The sequence below is a fragment of the Miscanthus floridulus genome, chromosome 19 (genome assembly GCF_019320115.1).
Source record: "Miscanthus floridulus cultivar M001 chromosome 19, ASM1932011v1, whole genome shotgun sequence".
Classification (NCBI taxonomy): domain Eukaryota; kingdom Viridiplantae; phylum Streptophyta; class Magnoliopsida; order Poales; family Poaceae; genus Miscanthus; species Miscanthus floridulus.
Window position 1 is genome coordinate 99,370,124 of NC_089598.1, and position 5,524 is coordinate 99,375,647.

Sequence of the window (5,524 nt, forward strand, 5' to 3'; positions counted from 1 at the left end):
GAAACATATGGACCAGAGTTTAAATATCATTAAGTCGCCGTCGGTAGCAGGCGTGGCTGCTAGAAAATAATTTTGTAGATCTCGCTCGCTCGTCACCAAGCAGCAACAAGTGGACACGGAGGTACCGCAGTTTGATATATATATTAAGTAGGCAGCTACAAAATAAGTTATTCTGCAGCCACCTTCATTTACGATAATTTTATATACTAATTTACGATAATATCAATACATATTTACGATAGTTGGGTTACTATAACACATGTGGATATTTATCATAACGTTATAGTAAACCACTTAGTAAGGAGTTACTATAATCTCGTAAATTAACATAGTAATTATCGTAACTCAAAGTGACTACAAAATAAGTTATTTTATAGCCAGCTACAAAGTAGTGTGTGTGTGTATATATATGGAGAGTATTTTCAGTAGACAGCTACAAAATAAGTTATTCTATAGCCACCTCCATTTACGATAATTTTATATACTAATTTACGATAATGTCAATACATATTTACGATAGTTGGGTTACTATAACACATGGAGATATTTACCATAATGTTATAGTAAAACACTTAGTAATGAATTACTATAATCTCGTAAATTAACATAGTAATTATCGTAACTATATATATATATATATATATATATATGGTCAAAATTAAATGGTTTTGATATTTGAGGTGCTAAAGTTAGACGGTTTTGTAATTGAGGGTTAAAATTGGACAAAGGCAAGAGTTGAAGGGACAAAAATGAACATAATCCTATTAGTTATGTGAGTTTAAGTATGAGGAGACGGCGTACATATTCTTTTATGGGAATTGCCATTCCACCATGCTGAAATTCGGTCGTACATCCTTTGCATACTGAAGGTAACCTTGCAACCATCAATATTTTCTTCTGCAATTACAATTCAGTTATGACCATACAAAACAGTTCTAATTTCTAAATTTATTGTAATTAAGTTATGTTAGTAGAGTTTGACCAGAGTAAATGCTTTTAAATAGTAGCTAGTCATGGCCGATTTAAGTGAGGAGTCTCTATCAGAGTACTATGAAATTGTTAGCAGGTTGTTTGTTAGCAAGGATGAAGGCTTTTGTGTTACAACAAATATGCTCTTGATAAAGAGTTCAGTGTTTGCAAAAGCTATGTTGAGTGGTACAATTCTAGCCAATAGATTATCTTTAGGAAATTTGTTTGCATTGGAAAGGTTTCCGTAAGCATAAAGCAAAGCACGGGAAGAAAGAGAATAAGAAGCAGAAGCCACAGAATATAAGCTGTGTTGGGTGGAAAAGGCAAAATGGTCATTGCATAAGATAAGGAATCATGGCAGTGGTATGTGAAGGATTTAATTGATGGACACAACCATCATTTGGTCACAAGAGATCTTGCTTCTCTACTGCGTTCAGATAGAAGAATTATTGATGAGGAGAAGACGTACAGCATAGAGATGGGAATTTCTAGGATTTAAAGCACCAAATCATGGAGAAAAGCCATGTCAAATGACAAATAATTTTAGACATAACAACTGAGCACACTGAATAATTTAGAGTTTATTCACTTACTAACTACATCAGGAAGTGAAGATAAGGAACGAGGGACAAACAAGCCAATTCCCTTATTATCCCCATCAAATTTGCTAAAGTAGTAAAAAAAAATATAGAGGACCTGCACAAGGGCACATAGTCATCTCACCCCCGGGAAATAATCTATCTTTAAGAACGTTCATAAGATGGCAAAATAAATCATAACTGCAGCAACAGAATTTATGCTAAAACTTTTATAGTTAATGGACCATTAAGAGACTTGTCGATGGTATGAAAAATGTATAGCACTAATATCTCCAAGGCAAAGGTAGAAAATAAACCATGGTGAGCACCAAAAATGCAATTTTCATAATAACACTAATCTTTGATCAGCATTTTGCTTCTTTTTGAAGATGTGTTTTTTTTCAATTTTTTATCAATACAAATGAAGCATAACGTCAATCAACTTTGTTTGTATTGTTAAAAAATTGGAAAGAAAAACACCTCTTCAAAAGAAGCATAACGCTTATCAAAGATTGGTATTATTATAAAGTTGTATTATTCTTGGTCCTCACCATAATTTAATTTCTACATATGACTTAGATATATTATTAGAGCTATACATTTTTCGTAGTATATTCCACACAAGTGTTTGAATGGTGGATAGCTTTAACTTTTGGAATAATTTTTTTCTGCTATGTTTATAAGTTTCTTTGTAACATTTCCAAAGTTCTTCAAGATAGATAATTTTTCCACGGTTGAGACGACTATCTACCCTTCTACAGATCCTCTGCAGGTTTCTTGACTACCATAACAAGTTTTGATTGGGATAATAAGGAAACTAGCTTGTTTTTTATGTTTTACTATCTTCGCATTCTAATCTAGCTAGTAAGTGAATGAACTCTATGTTTTGTGTTCGCTTGTTACAACTGAAATTATTGATCATTTGACATGGCTTTTATCCATGATTTGGCGCTTCTGGATCCAAGAAATTTCCATGATTTGGTGCTTCCGGATCCTAGAAATTTTCCATGGACAACAGATAGAAGCACACCAAAGACCATGTGGAACGCGTACCAGCTTTGCAGGAATGTGTCGGGGACGTGGTGGTCGGTCCATGCGGCGTTACTTGCTTACTGAAAAGTGCAAAGTTCGATTCTCTGCGTAGCGTGAAATTTTTGCATTTTGGTCTCTTTTTAAAATATTTTTTATAAAAAGACCCCTGCCAAAACTTTTGCTACAAATAGACTATTTTAAGCGTCTTAGGAAATCATGCCGAGGTATGAAGGTCGGCGTCGACTGACACGACGCCGACTCCTTGCCATGTCACCGACGACTCCGGTGCTGGCGCATGGGGCTCAGTACGTCGGCGTCGTGTCAGCCAACGCCATAGGCCTAACTTCGACGCGGTGGGGAGTCACGCCGATCTCTTGGCACCATCCGGCGCGCGGCCCAGGTGGCCCAACATCACTTCGTGGGCCAAGAGGTCGGTGTGCGATCAGCTGACGCCGAGACGCTAACCTCGGCGTGGCCCGACTCAACGCCGAGGTTCGGTCAGTTGAGGCCGTGCCGCGGCCCCCTTCTTCCTCCTCCATCCATTCAGAACCAACAGGTGGCCATTTCCCACTCCCTCTCTCTTCCCACGAACCCTAAATCCTAAATCCAGCTCTTGGGAGGCCAGATCGAGGGTTTTGACGTTTTGCCAAGGTACTCCTCTTTTCTCTCTTTCATTTCATCCATTTAGATTTGGTTGATTGTGTTTTTTTTGAACTTGGCATTATAGGTTTAGTTCATGTTCACCACTTCACAACCACCATAGCCTAGTTGTGTGACAAGTATTTCTTCTTCAGATAAAGGACCATAACCTATGTGAGCAGGGAAAGATGGGCATACTTTGAAGTTATCATTTCCTAAGCCGGACTCCTTACTTACTACTAAATCCAAAGATCGCACTTCTGAGGCCAATACAACTGCCTTGTAATCATTCCATTCAGACTCGCTTGTAATTTTGAGCAACCGCTTGATCCGAGGACCCTTCGACGACCCAACATCTATGACACCTTCAAACTGAACATGCACGTCTCCTTTATTCCAGCCTAACTTAACCTTCACTCGCTCCACTAACTGGGTCAAAGATAGTGTTTCAGAAAAAATCAACAACTCCTCACACATGTCCAGAAATTCTAAACTATCATCTCTTGTCCTAACAATACGGCCTCCATGATGCAACCTCACTAATTTATCCATCTACAGCCATCACACAAGAAGTAGTGTCACATATCAATATATCATGCGAGTTTCAATCCAATAAGTAGAAACTAAAATATACCATTTCATCTTTTTCAACCTCAACAACATAATCATTTCTAGTCATAAAAAATTGAAATCTAATGACCAACAAATAACTAAAATACATACTAACCTTAATGACCAACAAATAACTAACCCTAACGACACCTACAATAAACAAAGAACCCTAATGACCAAAATAACTAGAAACCAAACTAACCTAACATGTTCAGCACATAAAACAGTTAAACAACAATGCACTTAATCAACATAAGCCATACATTTTGCAAATGCAAATACACATATACCAAAATACCATACACCCATGATTCCACATGATTAGAGACAATGCAAGCACATCTATGCGGATAAATTGGAGGAGGGGAGGGACCATTACCTCGAGAAAACTTCGGGAGACGAGATCCGGGCACCTAGGATCGCATTTGGGGGTTAGGGTTTCGTGGGGGTCGTGGGGGGAGACGAACAGAGAGCCGGCGATTTCAGAATGGAGGGAGGAAGAAGAAGGGGGCCGCGGCGCGGTTTCAAGAGTCCAGACCTCGGTGTTGAGTCGGGCCGCGCCGAGTCTGGTGGCTTGGCGTTAAGTGACCCCGCGCCGAGCTATTGGGCCATGAAGCGCTGTTCGGCTGCCTGGGCCACGCGCCGGATGGTGCCAATAGCTCGGCGTGTAGTCCCACCGTGCCGAGGTTGGGCCTATGGCGTTGGCTGACACAACGCCGACGTGTCGGACTCCATGCGCCACCGTGTCGCCGTCGACCGAGGTCGTCCGTGACGTGGCAAGACCTCGGCGTCGTGTCAGTCGACGCCGACCCTCATACCTTGGCATCATGTTCTAAGACGCCTAAAAAATGGTCTATTTTCAGCAAACGTTTTGGCATATGTCTTTTTGTAAAAAATGTTTTCAAAAGGGACCAAAATGCAAAAATTTCACCTACGTAGCATGGTTTTTCCTGTTGTTTTTTTTGTTTTATCGGGCCGTCCAACTCCAGCCCATTCCAGGTCTAGGTCAATCGCCAGGTTTCTTTTTTGCCGGCCGCCACCACCGGCCGCCCACACACGAGCACGGTGCAGCGCACACGCGCACGCGCACAGCCGGCGGCGGCCGGCCACCCACTCTGCGGGACGACATCGAATCGATGCGGCGCTGCAGAGCGGGCGGGACAGTGCGGTTCGTCGTTCGCTGGCTCGGCGTCCAGGGCTCCGGGCAGCCGGTGTCTGGGGCTTCGAGTAGCCCGAGACCGTGAGCGACGCAACCTAACTGAGGTGTGTTTTCTTCCCCGCGCCTGCTTCGTACCTGATGTCCCCGACTCGCCGTGGCTGATGGTCATGTTCCAGCCTCGTTTGGGACTCGACGTTCCTTTGATTGCTCGTGGTTGCGAGTCGCGTTCCATCTTCCGTCGGGATGGCGTCCCGCCATGTCCCCGTTCTACGAATCGGAACGAAGTTCCTGGAATGGGAACGTGGGGCACGTTCCCGTCCCCCGGCTGCTAAGCTCTAGCGTTGGCGATGTAGCGCCGGCCCACGCATTAGCTTGCGAAACTGGCCTGCCACTGGCACCAACGAAGAAAGGAGGCAAACGTCGAGCAGCGTGAAATTTTTGCATTTTGGTCCCTTTTTAAAACATTTTTTACAAAAAGACTCCTGCCAAAACTTTTGCTACAAATAGACCATTTTTAAGCGTCTTAGGAAATCAC